Genomic DNA, 15913 nt, shown 5'->3' with positions numbered 1-15913 from the left:
TACTGTATGGTCTCTGTTTATCAGTGCTCTGATCATACTCTGAAGTGCACTGTTCCATTACTGTATGGTCTCTGTTTATCAGTCCTCTGATCATACTCTGAAGTGCACTGTTCCATTACTGTATGGTCTCTGTTTATCAGTGCTCTGATCATACTCTGAAGTGCACTGTTCCATTACTGTATGGTCTCTGTTTATCAGTCCTCTGATCATACTCTGAAGTGCACTGTTCCATTACTGTATGGTTTCTGTTTATCAGTGCTCTGATCAAACTCTGGAGTGCACTGTTCCATTACTGTATGGTTTCTGTTTATCAGTGCTCTGATCATACTCTGAAGTGCACTGTTCCATTACTGTATGGTTTCTGTTTATCAGTGCTCTGATCATACTCTGAAGTGCACTGTTCCATTACTGTATGGTCTCTGTTTATCAGTCCTCTGATCATACTCTGAAGTGCACTGTTCCATTACTGTAAGGTTTCTGTTTATCAGTGCTCTGATCATACTCTGAAGTGCACTGTTCCATTACTGTATGGTCTCTGTTTATCAGTCCTCTGATCATACTCTGAAGTGCACTGTTCCATTACTGTATGGTTTCTGTTTATCAGTGCTCTGATCATACTCTGGAGTGCACTGTTCCATTACTGTATGGTTTCTGTTTATCAGTGCTCTGATCATACTCTGAAGTGCACTGTTCCATTACTGTATGGTTTCTGTTTATCAGTGCTCTGATCATACTCTGAAGTGCACTGTTCCATTACTGTATGGTTTCTGTTTATCAGTGCTCTGATCATACTCTGAAGTGCACTGTTCCATTACTGTATGGTTTCTGTTTATCAGTGCTCTGATCATACTCTGAAGTGCACGGTTCCATTACTGTATGGTTTCTGTTTATCAGTGCTCTGATCATACTCTGAAGTGCACTGTTCCATTACTGTATGGTTTCAGTTTATCGGTCCTCTGATCATACTCTGAAGTGCACTGTTCCATTACTGTATGGTTTCTGTTTATCAGTGCTCTGATCATACTCTGAAGTGCACTGTTCCATTACTATATGGTTTCTGTTTATCAGTGCTCTGATCATACTCTGAAGTGCACTGTTCCATTACTGTGTGGTTTCTGTTCATCAGTCCTCTGATCATACTCTGAAGTGCACTGTTCCATTACTGCATGGTTTCTGTTTATCAGTCCTCTGATCATACTCTGAAGTGCACTGTTCCATTACTGTATGGTTTCTGTTTATCAGTGCTCTGATCATACTCTGAAGTGCACTGTTCCATTACTGTATGGTTTCTGTTCATCAGTCCTCTGATCATACTCTGAAGTGCACTGTTCCATTATTGCATGGTTTCTGTTTATCAGTCCTCTGATCATACTCTGAAGTGCACTGTTCCATTACTGTATTGTTTCTGTTCATCAGTCCTCTGATCATACGCTGAAGTGCACTGTTCCATTACTGTATGGTTTCTGTTTATCAGTCCTCTGATCATACTCTGAAGTGCATTGTTCCTCAGGGAAAAAAATCCATCTAGTGTCTCATCTGTGTGCTCAAAATACTTGTTCTGTGCTTTTCTTCAAACTTTATGTTTCCTTAGCTTCAACCTATGCCCATAAACAACATTGCTGGTATGGTATGGAGTTACTGAATATGTGGACTGCATTTTGATATTTCTACCCACCCCTGCATACTCTGAATTTATAGGTAACCTCCTTTACTAAGACCCTCTCTTCATTCTCCCATTTTCCAATAATTACATCTATCAGCACCATCGACACACGCCTTTCCCACCACTCCAGCCCACATATAAGTTCAATATCCACACCCATATCTCCTACTGACGAAACTCACACCCTCACCAAATATAAAAACCTCCTCTAACTCCACAACCTCACTCCCACTATGTCTTATTACCCCCAGTCTCATCTCCATTATCTCACTCCCACTATGTCTTATTACCCCCAGTCTCATCTCCATTATCTCACTCCCACTATGTCCTATTACCCCCAGTCTCATCTCCATTATCTCACTCCCACTATGTCTTATTACCCCCAGTCTCATCTCCATTATCTCACTCCCACTATGTCTTATTACCCCCAGTCTCATCTCCATTATCTCACTCCCACTATGTCTTATTACCCCCAGTCTCATCTCCATTATCTCACTCCCACTATGTCTTATTACCCCCAGTCTCATCTCCATTATCTCACTCCCACTAATTCTTATTACCCCCAGTCTCATCTCCATTATCTCACTCCCACTATGTCTTATTATCCCCAGTCTCATCTCCATTACCTCACTCCCACTATGTCATATTACCCCCAGTCTCATCTCCATTATCTCACTCCCACTATGTCTTATTACCCCCAGTCTCATCTCCATTATCTCACTCCCACTATGTCTTATTACCCCCAGTCTCATCTCCATTATCTCACTCCCACTATGTCTTATTACCCCCAGTCTCATCTCCATTATACCCTCCTAGGATTAACTTCCCTATTCACCTGTCTCTCCTAAGCCACCATCAGCACCTCTTATCTCCTCCCAGTCACTCACTGTATCCACCCCAAATCCCCCACCCTAACCCACAACATTACTATCCCCCCCACTCATGCAAGCATATACCCCACCATATACATCCAACCTCCCCATATACTATGCCCCTCCCATGTACCACATCTGTCCATCTAAAAAGCAACCAAGTCTACAATTCCACTACCTAATCGTCCAATACCTAAAAACTATCACCTGTATAACTACCCAGCTACTACTAGGAGGAGACATTTACCCCAACCCCTGGCCAGCAACCCTGCTAATAAGCCATGCACCCATCACTATCCACCTAAGGACAAACCCACCAACTTACTGATACTAAATATAAATCCCCGCAGTATCATGAATAAAATACAAGACCTTCACGCTGCCATCTCCTTATATAACCCTAACATTCTCATACAGAGACATGGCTTAAACCACATATTAAAGATAATTCCATCACCCCACCTGGGTATAACATTCTCAGGGCAGACTGGCTATATAAAAGAGGTGGATGCTTAGCTCTACTTCACAGAACCAACCTACAACTCCAACTCCTCCAAAAGGATTCCCCCAACTTCAGCAATGCAGATACACTATTTGCAAAACTCTCCCTTAACCAACATAAGCACCTAAACCTACTGGGTATCTATATACCCCCAGGTGAAAACCTAACCACCCTAGAATCCATACTTCACTAGGCCTCATACTCCCTCCCTCAAGAAACTATTGTGCTAGGTGATGTAAACATTGTCTGGTACTCCATCCAGTCTCCCACCCCCACCCCCACCCCCACCCACCACATTAACCTATATAACTTCACCCAACTTCTAGATACTCCCACACACATTGATAAGGCCACAAAAAAGAATCTATACTTGATTGGATCCTCACAAATCAACCAAATACTGCCCATCAATGTGGCACTCTAGCAAACTCTCTGAGACCACAGCCCCACTTTTATCCTCAGGCACAATCTTAAAATAATTAACTCTCCCTCCCTTCTACAAACCTGGTCTAACAAAAATTTTCCTAGTGACCACTTCATAAGAGCCTTGCAACATTACGGCTGGTCTCCCTTTAAAACCCTTTCATTAGACAAAGAAGCTGATTACTTCAACTCCACATTCCTAAATATCCTCAACCAACTAGCCCCCTTAAAATCTATCAGGATACATAGAAACCCCACCCCTTGGCTCCAGAAAACCACAAAAGCCCTACAAAGAGCCAGGGATAAAGCCTGGAAAACCTGGTGCCACACCAGATCACCCGCAGCTAGGCAAACCTTTCATGAGCTCCTGTACAAAGCAGAAAAAGCAGGTTATGCTCGAAAAACAAAATTACTATATCACTCAACAAAACAAATACAGTACCAAACCACAAAAATTCTGGGAAACAGTAAATAACATCCTACAGCCAAGAAGACCACCACTCCTGCCTCCACTATAACAGGTACAGACCTGGACATAGCCTCCAGTTTTAATAACTATTTCACCTCCTCAATACTCAAACTCTTAAATAACATCACTTCCTCCAGCACCCCACAACCAACTCAGGCCCAAAATCAATACCACACGTTTCACACTTAAGTCCATTCCTACATCTACTATCCAAAAACTCCTAGCCAAACTCAAACCAACCACCCTTGCAGCGGATAACCTTCCTGCCGAATACCTCCAAATTTTATCCACAGCTATAGCCTATCCCATTTCACTTCTAATAAATAGATACATCACCAAACGCACCGTTCCATCCCTATGGAAAACCTCATATATCATACCACTCCACAAAGGTGGTCCCTCTCTAGACCTTTCCAACTATCGACTAATTGCAATTCTCTCACCCATCTCTAAGATCCTAGAAAGATGTATTCATCATCAGTTCCCCTTCTATCTCCTCAACAACAACCTTCTCTCCTCAACCCAACATGGATTTTGCCCATCCCACAGCACCACCATGCCCTACTTAAATTCACCAATACTATAAACTCCCACAGGAATCTAGGTAAATTTGTCTCAGCTACCTTCCTAGATTTAGCCAAGGCATTCTACAGTCTCACATAATAAACTACTGTCTTGTCTCTCTGACCTCAGCCTTAACAACCCCACCCTACTCTGGTTTAAAAGCTATTTAGATAACCGCCAACAATCCGTCAAGTGGCATAACTCTCTATCCCCCCACTCCCAACCTCCTTAGACGTGCCTCAAGGATCAAACCTAGGACCTCTTCTTTTTAATATCTTCACAAACCAAGTCCACACAGCTACCTCTAAAGCCGACATAGTCCAATACGCTGACTACACAACTCTCATATGCTCTGCACCCAACATCCAAATTCTCCAACAAAAAGCCCAAGAAGCCTTCTCAGAAATAGAGAACTGGCTTAACAACTCAACTCATACTAAATCCCAAGAAAAAACAACTAACGCTATTCGACTCAACTAAAACGAGGAACCTTACCTTCTCTGTACTCTCTGCCAGCGAAACCCAAATCACCCGTCACTGAGGCTAAACTCCTAGAAGTTATCATTGACCAGCAACTCAAATTCACAAAGCACATATCAACAACCATCACTAAAGTCCACAAAAAGCTACGTTCCCTCTATCGCTGTAAAAGTTATCTAACCACCGAATCTTGAATTACAATAGCCAGGACCCACCTCCTGTCTACTCTACTTTATGCATCCCCAATTCTAACTAATCTTTACAAAACTGACCTTAATAAACTTTCCATCTGTTACAACAAAATGGCTAGAATCGCTACCAGTGCCAAATCACGATCCCACTACTGCCTTTCCCTACAAGCCCTGCACTGGCTTGAAATTCCAAACCTATTAAGATACCATCAACTCAGCCTAGCTTATCTAGTTCTGTACTATCCCGAGAAAACCCCTGACCTGACTGGCATACTGAATCTCTACAATTCAAATAGATAACTTCGGTCCTCCAACAAAGCCTTAATCGAAACCATCACATGCAAAAACAACACTGGGGAATCACTAGTTGCCCATGAAATAGCAAAAATATGGAACAACCTTCCCCCTGACCTCAGACTACAAAACTCCACACCCTCCTTCAAAAGTCTGCTTAAAACATACTTCTTCACCAACCATCTCTGCAACTGTAATTGACCCCTGAAGCCTCGTCCACTCACTATTTCTACACCCTATCTGTCCTGGACAACACCAGCTAACTATACCTATCCATGCGTGAGCAATAACTTATATATGAGTGTATGTATGTGTGTGTGTGTGTGTGTGTGTGTGTGTATGTATGTATATATATATATATATATGTGTGTGTGTGTGTGTGTGTGTGTGTGTGTGTGTGTGTGTGTGTGTGTGTATGCTCTTACATGTATATTTGCTTGAATGTATATATGGAAACAAACATTTATATATTCTTATTCAATTGTGAAATATCTTGCAATGCTCCACCAGGTTCTTATCTACTCTCATTATATACTAAAGGTGGGGTCCTGGTAATTATGGATGTAAATGATTACAACAATAAAATGTTGGAGATTTTGTACAGTGATACATATGTAGAGGTCTCTCGTAATGAACTGAATTTAGCCAACCAGAATACTGATCTGGGTTTGGAAGACCTGTTATTAAATGGGCAATTCGCAGTAGAGGAACATACCTTTTTTGTACACTGCACATTCACGGATCCCTATGATTTTTGGGATCACCAAAATTCACAAAAACATTACCAGACCCCCACTACATCCAATAGCTGATGCTAAGGCATCTAAGACCTTCTGTATAGCAAAGTTTATTGATTCCAAAGTGAAGCATGTTTTGGATACAAGGCCCTACTTATTCAAAGATTCCTAGGACATTTTATCTAAAATAAAGCAGGAACTTTATGACGATAGGTTATTGATGGTCACTATTGACATATGTAACTTATTCTCTGTTATACCACACGAACAGGGATTAGAGTGGTTCTTTGACTATTTGGTTACTAACACGGACTTTGACTATAATACCATAGGTACTTTAAGAGCATGTATGGAAATGGTGTTAGAAAACAATTTTCTGGTCATTGAGGGGCAAACTTTTAGGCAAACCCAAGGGGTGGCAATGGGGGCCTGCTGCGCCCCAGTATTTGCAAATATTGTGCTGTCCCAATGGGAGAATCTTTACATCCTTGGGTCCCTTTACAGAGAATCCTGGGCAGTGTACAGATGCTATTTGGATGATATTGTATTATTCTGGAAGGATGGGATGGAAAAATTGGAAGAATTTTTTGAATACATAAACAACACAACCACCTTTTTGAAATTTACTGTGGTAGTTGACAATGATAGATTTATTTAGGTGTTACAATTAAAAAGGACTATGACCACAAAGTTTCTTCATCCTTGTTTTATAGAAAACCTACTTATTCCAACTCATTGCTGCGTTTTAGCAGCTGGCACCCCATCCACCAGAAGAAAGCACTGGTAAAGATTCAATATGTCAGACTGGCTAGGATGATATCTGGCTGGGATGACTTTTTAAGCGAATGTATAGTACTGCAGGGTATGTTGGTTCAGAGAGGTTACCCTGTAGTATTTATTAAGAACATCATGGATGAAGTAAAGTTTAAGAGAAGGGAGGGTGTGTACCATAGCTTGTTGAGTATTGACCTCAACTTATTGGAAGGAAGGGACAACAGGGCTGACCCTGGGTTTGGAAGAGTGATGATGCTACCATACAATACCGACTTCTACGATATTAGAAACATCCTTTACAAGCATTGGGGTATTTGTAGTCTAGACCCAGGGGCAGCTACTACCTTAGGTATAACACCAAAAATAGTTTATAAGAAGGAGGTGCCTTTTAAGGGACTATTGGAAATGACAAACTCTCTGAATGAGACTGGAGGTAGTTGCAAACGTGGTAGATGTCCCCAGTGCAGATATATGTTGGATACAGAGGGTGTTACTATCAGGAACTTTGGAAAAATTAGACCAAAGAAAAAATACTATTGTTATTCTAAAAGGATTGTATATCTTGGGTTGTGCCAGGCCTGTGATGGCTTTTATGTCGGGAAAACCAAAAGGGCCATCAAACAGAGAATTTACCAACATTGTTATGACATAGCTGTAAGATTATGCTCAACAGGGTTTTAAGGTTGAAAATAATTCTGTTACAAATATGTAACATAAATAAGGTATAAAATAAAGCTTGCTTAAATGCAGAAACAGAGTTTAGTAATATGTGATCAGCATCCATACTAAATTACTGTGGCTTGAAAAATAAGGAACTTGCTGAATGGACATCTTTCCTTACAGACTTAAAAACAGGATGTAGGCATTTCATTGTCAGTGAGAGCAAAAATGTAAAATATGCTTTTTTTTAAAGAATGGACAACATGACATGTTTCTATCATATGACACTGTTACAATGCGTTTCCTTAAAAAACATGCTTTTCTGCACTTATCAGCATTTGCACAAGAACAGATGTTCTTATACAAAGATCCAAATAGAATACTAAAGACAAAAACAGGATGTTCACACTGTCAGAAAAGCTGGCCTCTTATTAATTCAGCAAAAATGTGACAGGACATTGTTAAACAAGGAAGCTTAAAAATAATAGTATTAAGTCAGCATTTGTGTCAGTATCTGCAACAATCAGTATTGTTTCTACAGGACAAGCAATTCTCTAAAATAGAATACCAAGGGGAAATGTATATGTGTGTGCATGACTAAAATTGTATATAAAGATCTGTATTAATCCAGTTATGTTAGGGGTATTGGTAGGGACACATTTGTCCCGAGGTAAATGTTATAACATCCATGCTGATTGAGAAGTAAAGTAGAACAATAACTAAAAGCTGCAACATTAGCCCATGTGGTTTATTATAAAAAGTTATTTGTTACTGCTCTCAGTTGATGCTGCAAAGCATATTCTCTCATCAGTGTATATTCTGCAAGTTTCTGTATGCAACAGACTGTGAATGCAACTATAACCAGACTTTGATTTAAGCAGAATCCAGCCAGCAAGACTGAGTGTCTTAAGAAGATTTCAAATCCATCACAGTAAGCAGCACCATATAATTTTTCAATGGCAAGCTAGCCTGCATCCGAACACAGAGGGAGTGTTACGCCCTGCAGTGGGTCACTTCAGTCAAATTGCAGTAACTAACATTTGTATGTATGTGTAAAATTCTAAACAGAAGTATTCCAGTTTATGCACCTTGCAGTAGTAAAGTTTTTTCGGACGTCTGAATCTAGTTTGAGCTTGCAGTGCAGGAAAGTCGCAGTGCCATTAATTCTCCAAGAAAAGGTAGATATCTACTTTGTACAATAGTCCATTGCCTGTTGTGTTTCTGCAGCTTTTCAAGTGACTCTGAAAAATTTCCAACCATCAGCAACAACAGCCTGATCACCTGTTTTTTTTTTTTTTTTTTTTTTGCTAACTGGTAAGACTTTTTTCTGTATCACATTTTTATTCTTATTTGCAGTGATGATGGACAAGTTGACAGAAGAGATCAGACAGGAGGCCCCGTGGACTATGATGTTTGCAGATGACATTGTGATCTGTAGTGAGAGTAGGAATCAGGTTGAGGAGACTCTGGAGAGGTGGAGATATTCTCTAGAGAGCAGAGGAATGAAGGTCAGCAGGGCTTAGACAGAATATATGTGTGTAAATGTGAGGGGAGGGTAGAGGAATGGTGAGGATGCAGGGAGTAGAGTTGGTAAAGGTGGACAAGTTTAAGTACTTGGGATCAACAGTTCAGAGTAATGGTGAATGTGGAAGAGAGATGAAGAAGAGAGTACAGGCAGGGTGGAATGGGTGGAGAAGAGTGATTTGTGACAGACTGGTACCAGTAAGAGTGAAAGGGAAGGTCTACAAGAGGGTAGTGAGACCATCTATGTTATATGGGTTGGAGACAGTGGCATTGACAAAAAGGCAGGAGTCAGAGCTGGATGTGGCAGAGTTAAAGATGTTAAGATTTGCATTTGGTGTGACTAGGATGGATAGGATTAGGAATAAGTATATTAGAGGGTCAGCTCATGTTGGACAGTTTGGAGACAAAGCTAGAGAGACGAGATTGCATTGGTTTGGACATGTGCTGAGGAGGGATGATGGGTATATTTTGAAAAAGATGCTAAGGATGGAGCTGCCAAGTAAGAGGAAAAGAGGAAGGCCTAAGATAAGGTTTATGGATGTGGTGAGAGAGAACATGCAGGCGGTTGGTGTGACAGAGCAAGATGCAGAGGATAGGAAGAAATGGAAAGAGATGATCCACTGTGGCGACCCCTAACGGGAAAAGCCGAAAGATGATGATGATGATTTTTAGTATGGATGCTAGTAGACATAATTTGTGGAGGAGCTTTAGTAAATTGCAATGTTGGTATACATAGCACATTAGTAAATGTAACACCTTATCAGGGCAAGTTGATAGTAAGGATTATGCAAATGTATTACAATATTTGACTAATATCTCAAAGAAAACCATGTGGGGTATGACAAATGTTTATTGTGGGATTCAACAAAAACTGTATTTTGTGTATTATGCCATAAAAAAGTATTGTATCATATTGCTAAAAAATAGACTGTGAAGACAGATCTGTTCATGATACAGAATTAACTAAGGGTAAAGTGTTTCTATTATATTCAGATGTTGAACAGTTATGTCCTGTCACCACATGTCAGTCAAATCAGTTACTGACAGGACCTCTAGTACATTTTGTTACAAAAGAATGAAATAGACTTCTAAAAGACAGACACAATGAGTTCAGGAAGCTTAGACAAGTTATATATACATCTTTTCAAAAGTGCATAAGAGTTTTAGATTCAGCAGAACAGGTTCCTGAGACATACCAGGCAGACCATGAGGAAACTCTTGAACAGCAATTACAGGATAAATAAAATAAATTAGCTGAGCTTAAGAGAACATTGGGAAAGAGCAGGAAACTACAGCTGATCTGTACAAAAGAGATATATTTTATAATATGTTTGTGTTTTGAAAATGGTTAAGCATATATGGTAGGATGGTAGAATTTGGACAAAAACTTCTCAAATGTACAAAACTTCCATTCAGTTAAAGCTAGACATTTATCAGTACTACAGTAAAGTAGAGCATATGACTGCCATTCTTCGAGTAGTCAAAAGGTACACAAAACAGTTCTAGTGTATAAAAATTAAATAAAAATAGTTCCACAAAACAGTTCTAGTGCATACAATTAAATAAAAATAATTTTTAAAAGTAAAGATTTAAAGTCACAAGACTGACATGCTTAAATAAAGATTTAAAATCATAAGACTGACATGCATGTATTTTCTTTTCATCTAAAATACATCTGTTACAATGCACAAGAATAACAGGTAGACAACAGCAAATATCAATAAGGTAAATATAAACATATATTAGTTAAACTAATATCTATTTGTTTTTTTTACAATTTTATATAATTGTATAGTAACAACACACCAAAGAGTTAAAGTTCTGACTTTTAAAAATAAATAAAATCACAGATGGTATTAGTCAAACAGTCTTTGTAAAATGAATGGCAGAGCAGTTAAATAAATAAAAAATATACTGAAATCAAAAGTTAAAAAATATGTAAGCTAATTGTAAAATAATGTCTAATTATGTAGTATAAATGCATAGTTATGCAAATCACAAATACTTATTAAATAAAATGCAAGTGTATCAGACCTTCCTAGACTAGATAAATAGTTACAGAAAATGTTGAAAAGATAAGATTAAAAGCAAGACTGATTGCCAGACAAGTAGCTTGAGTTTTTCTAAAGCATTATTGTTATTAAAACATAATTGTTAAAATGTTTACAGGCAACCCTATTTTGTAATTGTAATAAAATGTCACAATTGTGCATAGATGTCACTAATAATCAGTGTGCAAGTAAATGTTAAACGTAAAAAACTCAGTTACATCAAGTACAGCCAGCAGATGGGCTATAGTATACATACAGTTCAAATCAATTGTGCAGGAGGGTATAAATACCTACTAGTGGTAATAAAGAGCAACAGCTTTATAAAAAATGATCAAATCAGACAAAGGTATATAGTTTAGTAACCTAATAAAGCAAATGTATAACCAAAGTATTGGGCTGGTATATATTCTATTCTCACAGCATAAAGCAAATAAACAATACTGCAGTATACTACAGGAGGAGGGGCACTCTCTCAGTTTTACACTGACTGTATAAGCAGTACTGCACAAGGGTCTGAAATAAAGGTACAGAAAAAATAATATTTAATTCCTTCTTGACAATACTCTATTAGGGGGAGAGGAAAAAACAGGTATTAGTGCATAAGAAACACTGTTAGATTAAATCTGAAAGTCCAAGATATTTTATGCTAGTTATTATTGTATTGTTTAGTATTAAATTGTATTTGCAACATGTTAAACTGCAAAGCTATACAAGATGACTTAAAATTGCTTTATTACAGTTATACAAGAGGGAGTAAAGATATGTAAAAAAATTGAACAAGACTGGTCACTATTTTAATATGTTTTTGGCAAAACAATGTTGGTATAAAACATTTTCCAAGATTTTGCTTAATATTAATGTTATTAAATTTGTAAGATTAGACTAAATGTACTTTACAGTCTTTGTATGTACAAATGCAGAAAAATTCAGTACAAATGATAGTCTTTGTATGTACAAATGCAGAAGAATTCAATACAAATTAAATTAATGTCTAGCAACGAATATGTGTGAAAAAACATGTTTAAAAAAATGGGTCCAGGGTACCTACTAGATTGAAATGCATGAATAGCAAACAGTCTGTGTAAATACATACTGTACAGGATACATTGTAATAAGTTCAAAAGTAATTTGTCAAGTTGTAATATTATCATGGGTTTCAAGTTGCAGTTTTATCATTGGTTTTTGGACCATCATTTTATCTGTACTAGTATTGGTTACCCCAGCTAGAGAAAACATTATATTAAAATATTGTATTCATACAGCTAAAGGACTAATATGTATTACTGTTAATTAAAGTTAATGGGCAGTTCAGAGACATGACCACAATGTGATGGTTAAAATGACATTGAAACTGTATATTTTCAGCAGTGTATAAATGCTTGCAGTAGCACATAGTTATTGTCTCTTATAGTTAATTCAACAGTTGCAAAGAGTTAATGGAACAGTTCTAAGTCATAAATTAAATTTTGTAATTGCAAAAAAATAAATTAATCAAGTTAAAAAATAAAATCAAAAGCAGACACAGCCCATAATTGATGAAATATTTTCACAGAATGGTCTGCTAAAAGAAAAGTTGCTAAATACATTCAGTTTTGGTAGTGATACTTTTATATTATTGTATTAACTGTATAAAATTGCATGTTGACGTATCAAAAGAAGACTAAAGGTTTTGTTTCTTAATGTGTTTTCTATATAATGTGATCAAAAATACATATCAGTATAAATTGTTTTGAGTATATTAAAATAAAAAGAGGGAATTGTAAGATTATGCTCAACGGGGTTTTAAGGTTGAAAATAATTCTGTTACAAATATGTAACATAAATAAGGTATAAAATAAAGCACGCTTAAATGCAGAAACAGAGTTTAGTAATATGTGATCAGCATCCATACTAAATGACTGTGGCTTGAAAAATAAGGAACTTGCTAAATGGACATCTTTCCTTACAGACTTAAAACCAGGATGTATGCATTTCATTGTCAGTGAGAGCAAAAATGTAAAACCTGCTTTTTTAAAGAATGGACAACAAGACATGTTTCTATCATATGACACTGTTACAATGTGTTTCCTTAAAAAAACATGCTTTTCGGCACTTAGCATTTGCACAAGAACAGATGTTCTTATACAAAGATCCAAATAGAATACTAAAGACGAAATCACCACGGAGTAGTGGTGTGCTATTTAAGACACATCACATCCTTCACATAAGTATCTTGATAAAGCCTGATATTTATCAGGCAAAAGCGCTTGATTTATTTCGTTTTATTTATATTATTTGGCATCGATAATAAAGTTTCCAAGGATTATTTGGCTGTGTCTGGTCTCCGTGGTGATTTCTTCTTATTAGACTTTTGGGACCTAGTTCGAGAATACTAAAGACAAAAACAGGATGTTCACACACTGTCCAAAAAGCTGGCCTCGTATATATTCAGCAAAAATGTGACAGGACATCGTTAAACAAGGAAGCTTAAAAATAATATTATTAAGTCAGCATTTGTGTCAGAATCTGCAAAAATCAAAATTGTTTCTACAGGATGAGCAATTCTCTAAAATAGAATACCAAGAGGAAATGTATATGTGTGTGCATGACTAAAATTGTATATAAAAAAATGTATTCATCCAGTTATGTTAGGGGTATTGGTAGGGACACATTTGTCCTGAGGTAAATGTTATAACATCCATGCTGATTGAGAAGTAAAGTAGAACAATAAGTAAAAGCTGCAACGTTAGTCCACATGGTTTATTATAAAAAGTTATTTGTTACTCCTCTAAGTTGATGCTGCAAAGTATATTCTCTCATCAGTGTATATTCTGCAAGTTTCTGTATACAACAGACTGTGAATGCAACTATAACCAGACTTTGATTTCAGCAGAATCCAGCCAGCAAGACTGAGTGTCTTAAGAAGATTTCAAATCCATCACAGTAAGCAGCACCATATCATTTTTCAATAGCTAACAAAAATGTAAATAATGCTTTATACAGGCAAATACAAGAATTTGCTGACCATGTTTTCAAGTTTTCTGTTATAGACCATGTAGATCTGGGACAAAGAGAGGGCCCAATAGACGAATACCTGGAATTTATTGAGATGGAATGGCAGGTTAGGTTAAATTCTACAATTTTTCCTGGTTTGAACGATAACATAACACTTTCCCCTTTTTAAAACCTAAATCCATGTACTTCATATAATGGCTATGTAACTATTTATCTGTATCTAAGGTTACTGTGTTTTTTTATTGCTAGCAGGTTATTAGTTAACTGAGTTTAAAAATGTTGCAGCATGGGTGAGGACTACTGTGTGTTAACCAATTATGACTTACAGTTGTGTATTTATATGGTGACACCAAAGTGTTCTAATTCATTCTGAAAAAGTCTATGTAAAAGAAAGATGAAAGCACTAAATAAATTCTTTTATTGGATTATTGCTGCTGTCTTGGAGTTGCTTCACCCATTTCTGCTGTTTCCTGGTTTGTGCTCTTTGGTGTTTTTGGAGCTGGCATCTTGAGAATAGCAGTTTGCTTTGAAGGATCTGGTCATAAGCCTAAACTGGTAAATAAATGACCAACATAAGTAACTTCTCATAGAGTGAATTTGCACTTCTGAGCATTCAGCTTAAGATTCACTTTATGTGCTCTTTCCAGAACTTTCTTGAGGTTTTTGTCATGCTCAGCTTCACCATTACCTTCTATTAGAATATCATCTACTATAATAGCACATGGATACCTAGGAAAAATGTTCTCCATGGCAAGCTGGAAGACTTCACTGGCAGATTTTATCCTAAATGGCATTCTCAAAAATCTGCACCTGTCAAAAGGAGTACTGAAAGTGGTTAGCAATGAAGATTTTCTGTCAAGCAAAATTTGCCCAAATTAATTTTTGCATCCAAAACAGAAAAAAACAGTGGCATTTGGCATAACAGCAGCAACTTCTTTGACTCTACACATTGGATGATAAGGTCTTTTCAGTGCCTTATTCAAAACTTATGGATCAACACATATTCTGATATCATCTGAGCTTTTCTTATTAATCACGACCATGGAAGATACCCATTCAGTAGGTACATCTACTGGACAAATTACACCTTGCTGCATAATTTTATCTTGCTTGGCTTTGACTCTGTTCTGCATAGCTACTGGGGCATCCCAGGTTGGTCAGACAACTGGGCTGACTTCAGGGTCTAACTTCATGGAGTCCCAACTGGTAGTTTGCCTAGTTTGTCTTTTAAAAAGATCAGCATAGGTAGAAAAAATAGAATGGGTGAAATTAGAACAGTGGTCTTTTAAGCCTACATGGTGGACTTTCTTATTAAATGAAAGCAGTCACATTTTCAAAATGTTTTTGAGGCCTAATAATGACTGTACGTGCCTTTTGACTACATAAAATTGCAAGTCACAGCTGTTCCAAGCAGAGTAACATGAAAGCACTACTGAACCTCCAGTCTGAATTTCTTTACCACCATAAGCAGCAAGTTTTACTCAGTTTGCTAAATCAAGCTTCTCACTAACATATACTCTAGCAAATATTTCTGCTGACATAACATTGCACTTTGAACTTGTGTCAGCTGTGAGCTCTATGGGTCTTCCATTTATCCGAACAGTACAAAATACTTCATTCATTGTCCATAAATGTACTGCATTGATTGTTTCATTAAGCATAGACACACCGTCAACATAAAAAGTAGGGTCACACTTTCCTAATTGATCAACTTG

At 37.5% G+C, this 15913-nt stretch overlaps 1 protein-coding gene across 2 annotated transcripts in view; it reads right to left on the bottom strand.

Moving 5' to 3' along the window:
• Positions 1 to 15913, bottom strand: part of GRM4 (glutamate metabotropic receptor 4) — a 3082936-nt gene that overhangs the window by 612888 nt on the left and 2454135 nt on the right. The window lies entirely within an intron of this gene.

This window comes from Protopterus annectens, chromosome 7.part0 (genome assembly GCF_019279795.1).
Source record: "Protopterus annectens isolate FY-2018-M chromosome 7.part0, PAN1.0, whole genome shotgun sequence".
NCBI classification, from domain to species: Eukaryota; Metazoa; Chordata; order Ceratodontiformes; family Protopteridae; genus Protopterus; species Protopterus annectens.
Note: the sequence above shows the minus strand (reverse complement) of the source record. Positions and strands in the feature narration are given on the sequence as shown.